Source organism: Gorilla gorilla, chromosome 7 (genome assembly GCF_029281585.2).
Source record: "Gorilla gorilla gorilla isolate KB3781 chromosome 7, NHGRI_mGorGor1-v2.1_pri, whole genome shotgun sequence".
NCBI lineage: Eukaryota > Metazoa > Chordata > Mammalia > Primates > Hominidae > Gorilla > Gorilla gorilla.
The window spans coordinates 104590597-104605200 of NC_073231.2; the positions used below are offsets into that span (position 1 = coordinate 104590597).

At 40.1% G+C, this 14604-nt stretch overlaps 1 protein-coding gene and 1 pseudogene across 7 annotated transcripts in view; one reads left to right on the top strand and one right to left on the bottom strand.

Moving 5' to 3' along the window:
• The window catches only part of STK3 (serine/threonine kinase 3), a 422170-nt gene that overhangs the window by 370113 nt on the left and 37453 nt on the right, over nt 1-14604 (bottom strand). The window lies entirely within an intron of this gene.
• Nucleotides 6250-6916, top strand: LOC109027940 (large ribosomal subunit protein eL19-like; annotated as a pseudogene).

The following is a 14604-nucleotide window of genomic DNA, read 5'->3' on the forward strand; positions in this document are numbered from 1 at the left end:
CTATGCTGAAGTGTCAATGAACAGAAGTTAATGAAAAATTTTTCTTAATTGCAGAAAACCAAAATGAAGATCTCAAATGTGTACTGAAAGAGTACATCTGTCAGCACGGCAGAGAAAACATACTACTTAATGGTATGGTGCTCATGAAATAAGCAAAGATATATCATGATGAACTGAAAATTGAAGGGAACTGTGAATATTCAACAGGCTGATTGCAGAAATTTAAGAAAAGACACATTAATTTTTCAAAGATTTGTGGTGAATAAAGCAACTGCTGATCATGAAGAAGCAGAAAAATTCATTGACAAGTTTGCCAAGGCCATCACTGATGAAAATCTGACACCAGAACAAGTCTATAATGCTGATGAAACATCACAGTTTAGTGTTAGTTCCCCAGAAAGACTCTGACTACAGCCCCTACAGGATAAGAATGCCATGGACAGAGTAACTGTCCTGGGAGGTGCTAATGCAGAAGGCACACTAAGTGTAAACCTGCTGTGTGGGAAAGATTGGGTTCATTATTAGACTAACAAAAAGGCATGGGTCACTAGGGACATCTTTTCTGATTGGTTTCACAAACATTTTGTAGCAGTGGTTCAGGTTTGCTGCAGGGAAGCTGGACTGGATGATGGCTACAAGATTTTGTTATTCCTTGACAACTGTTCTGCTCATCCTCCAGCTGAAAAATCTCATTAAATATAATGTTTATTCCATGTACTTTCCCCCAAATGTGACTTCATTAATTCAGCAAGTGAGCAGGGTATCCTCAGATCAATAAAGAATAAATATAAAAACACTTTCTTGAACAGCCTACTTGCAGCAGTGAACAGAAATATGAGCGTGGAAGGTTTTCGAAAGCAGTTCAGCATTTAGAATGCTGTATATGCTATTGTCGATAACTGGAACACAGTATCTAAAGACACAGTTGTGCATACCTGGCACAATCTCTAGCTTGTAACTATGTTCAGTAATGATGATGAACAAGGCAATTACTTTGAAGGATTCTGTATGTCAAGATAAAAAAAAAAAAAAAAATAGGCCAGGCGCAGTGGCTCACGCCTGTAATCCCAGCACTTTGGAAGGCCGAGGCGGGTGGATCACGAGGTCAGGAGACCGAGACCATCCTGGCTAACACGGTGAAACCCCGTCTCTACTAAAAATACAAAAAATAAGCCAGGCATGGTGGCGGGTACCTGTAGTCCCAGCTAGCTACTTGCGAGGCTGAGGCAGGAGAATGGCGTGAACCCAGGAGGCGGAGCTTGCCGTGAGCCGAGATCGCGCCGCTGCACTCCAGCCTGGGCGACAGAGCAAGACTCCGTCTCAAAAAAATAAATTAATTAAAAATTTTAAAAATAAATAAATAAAAATAAAAAGATGTTTGACTTCCTTACATATACAAAAAAATACCTTCAGAGTCTGTCAGTAAGTTGGAAGAAATGGATATCAAATAAGTTTTTAACATTGATAATGAGTCTCCAGTTGCTCATTCATTGACCAATGGTAAAATAGCAGAAATGGGCTGGGCACGGTGGCTCACGCCTGTATTCTAGCACTTTGGGAGGCCGAGGTAGGCGTATCCTTTGAGCTCAGGAGTTCGAGACCAGCCTGGGCAAATGGCGGAACCCTGTCTCTATTAAAAAATACAAAACGTTTGGTGGGCATGATGGCACATGCCTGTGGTCCCAGCTACTTGGGAGACTGAGCCTGGGAGGTGGAGGTTGCAGTGAGCCGAGATCACACCACTGCACTCCAGCCTGGGTGGCAGAGTTAGACCCTATCTCAAAAAAAGAAAAACGAAATAGCAGAAATGGTTCTGAATCAAGGTTATGGTAGTAGTAATGACAATGAAGATGTTAACATTGCAGAAAAAGTGCCGGAAGACGATATTGGTGTGATGGGCTTATTTTAGGACTAAAGTAGAGTGCAATCTTAACAGAATAGGAAATCACGTCACTTTATAACATCAAAGAGAGACTTCTAAGACAAAAGCCACTGTTAATGAGGCAGACGATTCTCGAGGAAACATTTTAAAAAGCCATCCAAGCAATTGGGAAAGGATTCCCTATTTAATAAATGGTGCTCGGAAAACTGGCTAGCCATATGAAGAAAGCTGAAACTGGATCCCTTCCTTAGACCTTATACAAAAATTAATTCAAGATGGATTAAAGACTTAAATGTTAGACCTAAAAAGAGAAAAACCCTAGAAGAAAACCTAGGCAATACCATTCAGGACATAGGCATGGGCAAGGACTTCATGTCTAAAACACCAAAAGCAATGGCAACAAAAGCCAAAATTGACAAATGGGATCTAATTAAACTAAAGAGCTTCTGCACAGCAAAAGAAACTACCATCAGAGTGAACAGGCAACCTACAGAATGGGAGAAAATTTTTGCAATCTACTCATCTGACAAAGGGCTAATATCCAGAATCTACAATGAACTCAAACAAATTTACAAGAAAAAAACAAACAACCCCATCAAAAAGTGGGCGAAGGATATGAACAGACACTTCTCAAAAGAAGACATTTATGCAGCCAAAAGACACATGAAAACATGCTCATCATCACTGGCCATCAGAGAAATGCAAATCAAAACCACAATGAGATACCATCTCACACCAGTTAGAATGGCAATCATTAAAAAGTCAGGAAACAACAGGTGCTGGAGAGGATGTGGAGAAATAGGAACACTTTTACACTGTTGGTGGGACTGTAAACTAGTTCAACCATTGTGGAAGTCGGTGTGGCGATTCCTCAGGGATCTAGAACTAGAAATACCGTTTGACCCAGCCATCCCATTACTGGGTATATACCCAAAGGATTATAAAACATGCTGCTATAAAGACACATGCACACGTATGTTTATTGCAGCACTATTCACAATAGCAAAGACTTGGAACCAACCCAAATGTCCAACAATGATAGACTGGATTAAGAAAATGTGGTATATATACACCATGGAATACTATGCAGCCATAAAAAATGATGAGTTCATGTCCTTTGTAGGGACATGGATGAAGCTGGAAACCATCATTCTGAGCAAACTATCACAAGGACAAAAAACCAAACACCGCATGTTCTCACTCATAGGTGGGAATTGAACAATGAGAACACATGGACACAGGAAGGGGAACATCACACACCGGGGACGGTTGTGGGGTGGGGGGAGCAGGCAGGGATAGCATTAGGAGATATACCTAATGCTAAATGACGAGTTAATGGGTGCAGCACACCAACATGGCACATGTATACATATGTAACAAACCTGCACATTGTGCACATGTACCCTAAAACTTAAAGTATAATAATAATAAAATAAAATAAAATAAAAAAGCCATCCAGCAGAATGTTTCCTTATCCCTAGCGGACCTATTTCCTGGCCCCTCAGCTGCTTCTGATGTTTCTTCTCACCTAAAAAAAAAAAAACACACAGTGTATAATAGTAACCTTTCAATCAAAAATCAGCATCATAGGTGAAAACTAAAAGCCTGCCGTTGTTTGTTGTTCCTGTTGTTTAAAAGCTGATAGAGGTATTCTGGCAATGCCACTGTGCTGCTTCATTACCCTGAACATATTTTTTTTTTCCACTGTATTAATGTTATGCCATATTTTTTGCAGTTAAGTACTTATGCATGAGCAAGTATAAGAAAATGATCGCTTATCAGTAGCATGTAAATTCAGAGTCAGAAATGAAGGTGATGACAAACAACTCCACAGACTGTCCACATGGGTGGCTGAGATAGTGACACCTTTCCTTTCTGATGGTTCAATGTATGCAAACTTTGTTTCATGCAGAAAATTACTTAAAATATTGTATAACATTACCTACAGGCTGTGTGTATAAGGTAGATACAAAACAAATTTCATGTTTGGCCTTGGGTCCCAGCCCCAAAATATCTCATTATGTATATGCAAATACTCCAAAAAAACAAAACAAAACAAAATTCAGAAATCTGAAACATTTATGGTCCCAAGCATCTCAGATAAGGGATTCTCAACCTGAATAATGCATCAATGTTCTTTTTTACAGCTGCATCCTATTCAATTACAGAGATATAGCATATCTTACTTGCCCAGTCTTTTGCTTATGGACATCCAGGTTCTCTTTTGATATGATAAACAATGCTGCAATGAGTAACCTTATATATAAGTCAATGAATGAATGAATGAATGAATATATATAACCTTATATATAAGTCAATGAATGAATAAGTCATGTGCTAGTATATATGTGGAATAAATTCCCAGAAATGAAACTGAGAATAGACATTCACACACACATAAATATAAAAGTAGATATGCTGACAAATAAGTATATAATCATGTAATAATATAATTTTAATAATGTAGTATAACATAAGATCACTATTGTCATAACTATATGGTAATTATTAAAATTATTGATTACATTATGGTATATTTTACCTATTATAATTGTATGTTATATAAATATATATACATATACACTGATTTCAGCAAGTTGTCCTCCATAGAGTTTGTACCAATTTATTCTCCAACAAGTAATATATGAGAGCCCTTCTTTCCCACAGTTCCATCAATAGGGTATTTAATGAAATTATTTGGATTTTAGCCAATCTGTGATGAAAACTTATTAGCTCAGTGTAGACTTAACTTGTATTATTATGAGTGAAGTTGACCATCTTTTCATATGATTAAGAAACTAAATCACCTACTTGTTCTTTGCTCATTTTTCCACTGGGTTTTCGGTCCTTTTCTTATGTGTATACAAAGGAAACTAGCCCTTTTTTTGAGATTATAAACATTTTCATTTGGATTTTGACTTCATTTATAAGCTTTTAGTTTTGCAGTCTATCTGATTTTTTGCCATATAAAAAATGTCATTATTTTATTTTTGCAAATGAGTGGATGGTAATGCCATTTACTAAGGTAAGAAACACAGGGAAAAAAAAACAGTCTGGAGGGGAACAAGATGGGCTCAATTCTAGTCATCTAAAAGTAGATTTCCAGTAAGCAACTGAATTTACAAATCTCAGGAGAGATTTGAACTAGAAATATAATTTTTGGTGTCATCAGCACATTGCTTAAAGCCTTCAGAAGAGACAAAATCATCAAGAAAATGTCTAAGAAAAAAGAGTCAAACACAAAACACATATCAAGGAAACACCAATATTTAAGAAATGAGGTCATGAAGCACAAGAAGGTAATATTTGGCTACATCAAAAGCTACCAAAAGTGCAAGCAGCTTGAAAGTTTAAGTATCCATTGTAGAACTTCCACTTCTAGCCACCAGGTTTATGACAGGAAGCAGAATTATCTGTCAGCTGCAAATAGCTACAAAACTCAACAAAACGTAAGAAACTATTTTCAGATGCTGGCTATCAGGCATTCCAGAACTGGATATACTGAGGTCCCCAAGAGAAGGAGAAGAAATAAGATGAGCCCTGCCATCGCCCAGGCTTTAGATCTAGAGACTATGTCAGACTGTAGCACAGGAAAAGAAGAACTCAAAGAGAACCAAGCAATTTTGCTGAGTTGAAGAAACAGAGCTTAGAGTTTGGTGAGGAATCAAGGCAAATGGAAATTCCATTACAGAGTATCGGGAGAAGGGAGCTATGCAGGGAAAAGGTTCAGCAATCTATCTAGAGGTTTCCATGAAATGCCAATCTGTGCATGCTTACAAAACACTCCTCAAAGCCCAGGAAAACCAGTTTCTTAAGGGGAAAAAAAATGACCAGGGAGCAATAAAAAGCAAAATTCCCAGACAAGGCAATTTATCACAAAATATCACAAGGCAGGGAATCTTTCCCACTATCCAGAGTTGAAAGAACTCCACGAATACAAAGGTCATTCAGAAAAGAACTCAGAACAGCATTATTTTAGAAAGGAGATTATATTACCAAAAGATAAAGGATATTCCAGATTCTCCCTAGAGGAGCTTAAAAACTAACCTCAAAAGCATCAAGCCAAACCACAAGACAACTTACTTAACTGCCTACCAGAACGAGTCTGTAACTTCTTAAGCAAAACAAAATTCAACATTCACAAATGTAAAATTAACAATGTCAAAAAAATTAATAAAAAATTATTAAACCTATGAGTAATCAGGAACTACAACTCATAAAGAGAAAAATTAGTCAATAAAACAGACCCAGAAACCACAGAGGTGGTGAAATTGATAAATATCTTATAAAAACCTCTTATGAATATACTTTCACATACTCACAGATGTTAAAGGAAATGGAAGGTAGGGGGAAAGATAAATGGAAATTTAAGAGATAAAAAATAAAATATTTGCTTTCGTTGCTGCAGCAGAAGCTGTGAGTATTTTCAATGCTTCAGAAGAGGCTTGCCTCTAGTGTCCTCCGCTGTGGCAAAAAGAAGATCTGGCTGGACACCAATGAGATCAATGAAACTGGCCATGCCAACTCCTGTCAGCAGATCCAGAAGCTGATCAAAGATGGGCTGATTATACATAAGCCTGTGACTGTCCGTTCCTGGGCTCACTGCCAGAAAAGCACCTTGGCCTGCCAGAAGGGCAGGTACATGGGCATAGGTAAACAAAAAGGGTACAGCCAATACTCAAATGCCAGAGAAGGTAACCTGGGTGAGGAGAATAGGAATTCTGCATCAGCTGCTCAAAGATACTGTGAATCTAAAAAGACTGATCGCCACATGTATCACAGCCTGTACCTGAAGGTAAAGGGGAGTGTGTTCAAAAACAGGTGGATTCTCATGGAACACATCCACCTGCTGAAGGCACACAGACCCACAAGATGCTCCTGGCTGACCAGGCAGAGGCCTGCTGGTCTAAGACCAAGGAAGCATGCAAGTACCATGAAGAGCGCCTCCAGGCCAAGAAGAAAGAGAGCATCAAGACTTTGTCCAAGGAGGAAGAGACGAGGAAACAAAGCTCCCCTTCTCTTGTCTGTACATAGTGGTCTTGGTGATTATACAGATCAATCATTAAAATAAAACAAGCCTTTATCTGCTAAAAAAATAAAATATCTGAAATATAAATTTTGTTGAATAAGATTAAAAGGAGATTAGACAGTGCAGCACAAAAGATGAAATCATTTGAAAAGGAAAAAGTGTTATTTAAATAAAGGAAGAAACAAAAAGCCTGAGTCCCACATGAAAAAGAAACAAATGGGACGGGAAGTAAGGAAAGAAAAGTAAGGAAAGGAAGGAGGGAAATAAGGAGAAACATTTTCCAAATTTTATGTAAGCCATAAACCCACACAGATGCGTCAAATTCAACAAATTTGAAAAGATAAAACACACAAAGAGAGAAAGAAGGAGAGGGAGAGAGAGAGAGAGAGAGAGAACCAAGATATATTATGATCAAATTGCTGAACATCAGTGAGAAAGAATACTAAAAGTAGTCACAGGAAAGACATATAGGCATAGCTCAGAGATACTGCAGGTTCGGTTCCATACCGCAACAACAAAGCAAATACCACAATAAAGCAAATAACACAAAAATGTTTGTTTTCCCAGGACATATAAATGTTTACACTATACTGTAGTCTATTATGTGTACAATAGCATTATGTCTGAAAAAACAACGTACATACCTTAATATAAAAATAATGTTTGAGGTGAAGGATACCCACTATGCCCTGATGATTGTTACACATTATATGCCTGTATCAAAATATCTCATGTACCCAATATATACACCTACTATGTACCCATAAAAATTAAAAATAAAAAAGATTTTAAACACTTTATTGCTAAAAATGCCAATGATCATCTGAGCCTACAACGAGTCAAAATCTTTTTGCTGGTGGAGAGTCTTGCCTCTATGTCGATAGCTTCTGCCTGATCAGGGTGGTGGTTGCAAAAGGTTGGGTTAGCTGTGGAAATTTCTTAAAATAAGACAACAATGAAGTTTGCCACATCAATTAATTCTTCCTTCCCAAAAGATTTCTCTATAGTATGTGATGCTGTTTGATGCATCTTACTCACAAGTAGAACTTTCAAAATTGGAATCAATCCTCTCAAACCCTGCCACTGCTTTCTCAATTAAGATTATGGAATATTCTAAATCATTTTTTATTTCCAAGATGGCAGATTAGAGGCTTTTAGTGGGCCTCATTCACTTGGAAATAGCAAGATAGTGTACAAAGGTCAACTCTGAGAGCTTTAATTCACAAAGTAAAACAAGAATCCACTGGAATCGTAACAGACACCTCAGATCCAAGGAAGACACACAAACACAAACAGCCCCTATTATGGCATCCAATTGATAAAAGTGAGGGAAGCCCAAGTATGCAAGACAGTCAGAAAGCCTCCCTCTGTGACTCACTTTTCCACTGGGGATCTGAGCAACCCAGGTCAAGAAAGAGCACTTTGCTTCTTCTAAGCCCTGGATCTAACTTGGGGACAAGCTGGTTTGGAGATGCTGTGAGGGACAGACACTCGGAAAAGCTACTGGCATTTCCCAGACCCAGGATGGAGAGCAGGACGCCATTTTAAATGTGCGTGCATGCAAGTCAACCATTCCTTGGCAACCCAGTAGCATGGCCACATAGGCTTCTGGCTCTGGAGCAGGACAGAGGTCTTCACAGCCACACTGTAGTTAGTGCCTCAGCAGTAGGTGCTGGGATTGTGCTCTTCTCCACTGCAGGTCAAGGATGAGAGAAGAGCTGCTACAGCTATTGTTTCTCCTGGACAACCAGACTTCGAGCCAGATCCAGCTTAGCAACCTGGAACTGGTCTGCATGTGCCATGGTTGGTTGCCACAGCTTGTTCCCCTGAGAATGTGGTGCAGCAGGGCCCTCTCTGCTCTACTCCCTGGCAAAAATCCAGGCATTTGGAGCAACTGTTTGGCTGGACAAGCAAGCTGAACCACCTCACCCTTCATGGATATAGATCATGGCACAGTGGAGGCCTCTCTGCTCCACATGCAGGCAGATCTAGAGGTATTCAGAGCACCCTCTCACCTGCAACTGCAGTCTGAGTTGCCTTACCCTTCCTGTGCACAGATTGTGGTACAGTGGGGCCCTCTCCACTCCACATGGAGACAGATACCCAGGCATCTGATGCACCTGCTCACATGGACTAGCAGATTGAGTTGCCCCACTTTTCCTGTGCAGAGATTCTGTGCAGGGGGGCCCTCTCTGCTCCATGCCCAAGCAAATCTCCAGGCATTCAGAGCATCTGCTCACCTGAATCAGCAGCCTGACTTGCCTCACCCTTCCTGTGCAGAGATCCTAGTGTAGGGAGGCCCTCTCTGCTTCACACTCAAGACAGATCTCCCAGGCATTCAGAGCACCCACTCACCTGGATCAGCAGCCTGAACTGCTCCATCCTTCTATACATAGATTATGGTGCAGCAGGGCCCTTCCACTCCATTGCCCAAGAAGATCTCCAGATATTCAAAGTACCTATTTGCCCAAATTGGCATCTTGGGCCATGCCACTCTTCCTATGAAGAGATCTGGGTACAGGCAGGCCCTCCCTGCTTCATGCCCAGGCATAACTCCAGGCATTCAGAGCACCTGCTTGCCTGGTTCAGCAGCCTACATCACCCCAACCCTCCTCCGCAGAAATCTTAGTGGTGGTGGGATGGCAGGGGGACCCTTTCTACTTCATGTCCAGGCAGATGTCCAGCCATCTGGAGCACCTACTCTTCAGGATTAGGAGTTTAAGCTGCCACCCATCCCTGTGCAGAGAACTTAGGGCCAAGGAGGTCTCCCAGCTTCATACCCAGGTACACCTCTGGGTGCTTGGTGACTACCCACTGGATTCTCCCTATGCGCTGACACTTGTGCTTGCCACTGGAGGGTCTGGCGGTGAGCCTGCCCAGTCCAGCCCTGCATATCTTTCCCTCTGCCCCTTCAGGGCTGAGCAGGAAACTCAGACCACTGTACACTCCACAAATCAGCCCACTGCCTGAGGCAACGGAGAGCTGCTCCCAGTAAACAAGGATCAAATATATACCCAGTCACACTGGCAACACCTGGCTCTTACCCATAAGCGCCTTCTACTGGCTTATAGGCCAAACTACACAGCCCAATATAAAACCTGCCAACTGAAGTGCATAGGACTATAAAAACAAAGCCAAAAGACTCTACACAGCATTATTTCCACTCACACCTCCTAAGGAGAAGGGGAAAGGGAAAGAAGAAGAAAACAACACTGTAAGACAAGAAAGAAAAAATCCTACCAGTACGAAAATAATTACACAAATTAGCAGTGCCAGTGTCTCCAGATGGGAAGAAACCAGTGCAAGAATACTGGCACCATGAAAAAATCTGAATGTAGTGCCACCACAGAAGGATCACACTAGCTCTCCAGCAATGGTCCCCAAGCAAAAAGGACACTCAGAAATGACAAAAGAACTCAAAGCATGGGTTGCAAGGAAGCTCAGAGATCCAAGACAAGATTGAAAATCAATACTAAAAAACTTCAAAGGAAATCCAGGAAATAAGAGGTAAAGATCTTTAAAAGAAATCAATCAGAGCTTCTGGAACTGAAAAAGGTTTACTTAAGAAATTTCAAAATATAACTGAAAGCTTTATCAATAGACTGGACCAAGCAAAAGAAAGAATTTCAGGCCAGGCATGGTGGCTCATGCCTATAATCCCAACACTTGAGGAGGCTGACGTAGGAAGATCATTTGAGCCAAGTAGCTTGAGACCATCCTGGAAAACATAAAGAGACCGTGTCTTTCCAAAGAAATTTAAAAATTAGCTGGGCATGATGGTTCGCACCTATCGTTCTAGCTATTTGGGAGGCTGGGGTGAAAGGATCACCTGAGCCTGGGAGTTCAAGGCTGCAGTGAGCCATGATCACATCACTGCAAAACAGACGAACAAAAGGAAAAAAGAAGAAAGGAATGAAAGCTGATCTTTTGAACTAACCCAGTCAACAAAAACAGAGGAAAATGAACTTTTAAAATTGAACAAAGTCTTTAAGAAATACAGGATTATGTAAAGCGATCAAACCTATAAATTATTAGCATTCATGATACAGAAAGAGAAAAAGCAAACAACCTGGAAAATATATTTGAGGAACTAACTCAAAAAAATTTCCCTAATCTTGCTAGAGTAGTAGACATCCAGATACAACAAATCCAGACAACATCTGTGAGATAATATAAAATCCAGACAACACTTGTGAGATAACATACAAAATGAACATCACCAAGGCATATACTCACCAGGCCGTCCAAGGTCAATGTTGGTGCGGTGGCTCACGCCTGTAATCCCAGCACTTTGAGAGGCCAAGACGGGCAGATCAAGAGGTCAGGAGATCGAGACCTTCCTGGCCAACATGGTGAAACCCCGTCTCTACTAAAAATACAAAAATTAGCTTGGCGTGGTGGTACATGCCTGTAGTCCCAGCTACTCAGGAGGCTGAGGCAGGAGAATCACTTGAACCCAGGAGCTGGAGGTTGCAGTGAGCTGAGGTCGCACCACTGCACTCCAATCTGGCAACAGAGCGAGACTCCACCTCAAGAAAAAAAAAAAAAAAAAACAAGAACTGAAGGAAGAGATATTTAATGAAATAGCATAAATAAAAAAACTTCAGGAAACAATGGACACATTTACAGAAATGCAAAATGCTCTGGAGAGTCTCAGCAATAGAATCAAACAAGCAGAAGAACGAACTTGAGAGCTCAAAGACAAGGTTTTTGAATTAACCGAATCCAACGAAGACAAAGGAAAAAGAATAAGAAAATATGGACAAAGCCTCCAAGAAGTCTGGGATTATGTTAAATGACCAAACCTAAGAATAATCAGCGTTCCTGAGAAAGAAGATAAATCTAAAAGTCTGGAAAATATATTTGGGGGAATAATTGAGGAAAACTTCCCAGCCTTGATAGAGACCCAGACATCCAAACACAAGAAGCTCAAAGAACACCTGGGGAATTCATCACAAAAAGATCATCGCCTAGACACACTGTCATCAAATTATCTAAAGTTAAGACAAAGAAAAGAGTCTTAAGAACCATGAGGAAAAAGCACCAGGTAAACTTTAAAGGAAAACCTATCAGATTAGCAGCAGATTTCTCAGCAAAAACTTTACAAGCTAGAAGGGATTGCAGCCCTGTCTTCAGCCTCCTCAAACAAAACAATTACCAGCCAAGAATTTTGCACCCAGCGAAACTAAGCTGCATAAGTCGGAAAGATACAGTCTTTTTCAGACAAACAAATGCTGAGGGAATTTGCCACTACCAAGCCAGCATTACAAAAACTGCTAAAAGGAGCTCTAAATCTTGAAACAAAGCCAGAAAACACATCAAAACAGAACCCCTTTAAAGCATACATCTCACAGGACCTACAAAACAAAAATACAATTTAAAAAACAAAACAAAACAAGAAAACCAAGGTATACAGGCAACAAATCGCATAATGAATGGAATGATACCTCACATCTCAATACCAACGTTGAATGTAAATAGCCTAAACATTCCACTTAAAAGATACAGAACTGGCCGGGCATGGTGGCTCACGGGGGTAATCTCAATACTGGGAGGCCGAGGCAGGCAGATCACAAGGCCAGGAGTTCGAGACCAGCCTGGACAACATGGCGAAACCCTGTTTCTACTAAAAATACAAAAATGAGCTGGGCGTGGTGGTGCGCGCCTGTAATCCCAGCTACTCAGGAGGCTGAGACAGGAGAACTGCTTGAACCCAGGAGGCGGAGGTTGCAGTGAGCCCTGATTATACCACTGCACTCCAGCCTGGGTGATGGAGTAAGACTCCATCTCAGAAAAAACAAACAAACAAACAAAATATATATATAATTGCAGAACGGATAAGAATTCACCAACCATCTGCTGCCTTCAAGAAACACACCTAACACATAAGGACTCACATAAACTTAAGCTAAAGGGGTGGAAAAAGACATTCCATGCAAATGGACACCAAAAGCGAGTAGGAATAGCTATTCTTATACCAGACAAAACAAACTTTAAAGCAACAGCCATTAAAAAGGACAAAGAGAGTCATAAAAGGCCTCGTCCAACAGGAAAATATCACAATCCTAATATATATATGCACCTAACACTGGAGCTCCCAAATTTATAAAACAATTACTAATAGACTTAAGAAATGAGACAGCAACTATAATAGTGGGGGACTTCAACACTCCACTGACACCACTAGACAGGTCATCAACACAGAAAGTCAACAAAGAAACAATGGATTTAAACTATACCCTGGAACAAATGGACTTAACAGATATATACAGAACATTCTACTCAACAACTGCAGAATATACATTCTATTCAACAGCACATGGAACTTTCTCCAAGATAGACCATATGAGAGGCCACAAAACGAGCCTCAATAAATTTAAGAAAACTGAAATTATATCAAGTACTCTCTCAGACCATAGTGGAATAAAATGGGAAATCAATTCTAAAAGGAAACTTCAAAATCATGCAAATACATGGAAATTAAATAACCTGCTTTTAAATAATCATTGGGTCAAAAATGAAATCAAGATGGAAATTTAAAAATTCTCCAAACTGAACAACAATAGTGACACAACCTATCAAAACCTCTGGGATACAGCAAAGGCAGTGCTTAGAGGAAAGTTTATAACCCTAAATGCCTACATCAAAAAGTCTGAAAGAGCACAGACAATCTAAGGCCACACCTCAAGGACCTAGAGAACCAAAAACAAACCAAACCCAAACCCAGTATAAGAAAGGAAATAACCAAGATCAGAGCAGAAATAAATTAAATTGAAACAAAAAAAATACAAAACATAAATGAAACAAAAAGCTGGTTCTTTGAAAAGATAAAATAAAATTAATAGAACATTAACAAGATTACCAAGAAAAGAAGAAAGAAAATCCAAATAAGCTCAATTAGAACCGAAAAGGGAGATATTACAACTGATACCAAGGAAATACAAAAGATCATTCAAGGCTACTATGAACCCCTTTATGTGCATAAACTAGAAAACCTAGAGGAGATAGATAAATTCCTGGAAAGATAAAACCTTCCTAGCTTAAATTAGGAAGAATTAGATACCCTGAACAGATCGACAGCAAGCAGCAAGATTGAAATAATTTAAAAATTACAAACAAGGCACCTGGGAGGCCGAGGCAGGTGGATCACCTGAGGTCAGGAGTTCAAGACCAGCCTGCCCAACATGGTGAAACCCTGTCTCTACTTAAAATAGAAAAAAGTAGCTGGGCGTGGTGGTAAGCAACTGTAATCCCAGCTACTCGGGAGGCTGAGGCAGGAGAATTGCTTGAACCCGGGAGGCAGAGGTTGCAATGAAGTGAAATCACGCCATTGCACTCCAGACTGGGGGACAAGAAGGAGACTTCGTCTCAAAAAAAAAAAAAAACAAAACAAAAACAAAAACAAAAGTCCAGGACTAGAGAGATTCACAGCAGAAGTCTACCAGACATTCAAAGAAGAATTGGTGCCAATCCTACTGAAACTATACCACAAGACAGAAAAAGAAGAAGGAACCCTCCCGAAATCATTCCATGAAGCCAGTATCACCCTAATACCAAAACCAGGAAAGGATGTAACCAAAAAAGAAAACTACAGACCAATATCCCTGATTAACATATAAGTTAAAATCCTTAACAAAATACTAGCTAACCAAATCCGACAACATATCAAAAAGATAATCCACCATGATCAAGT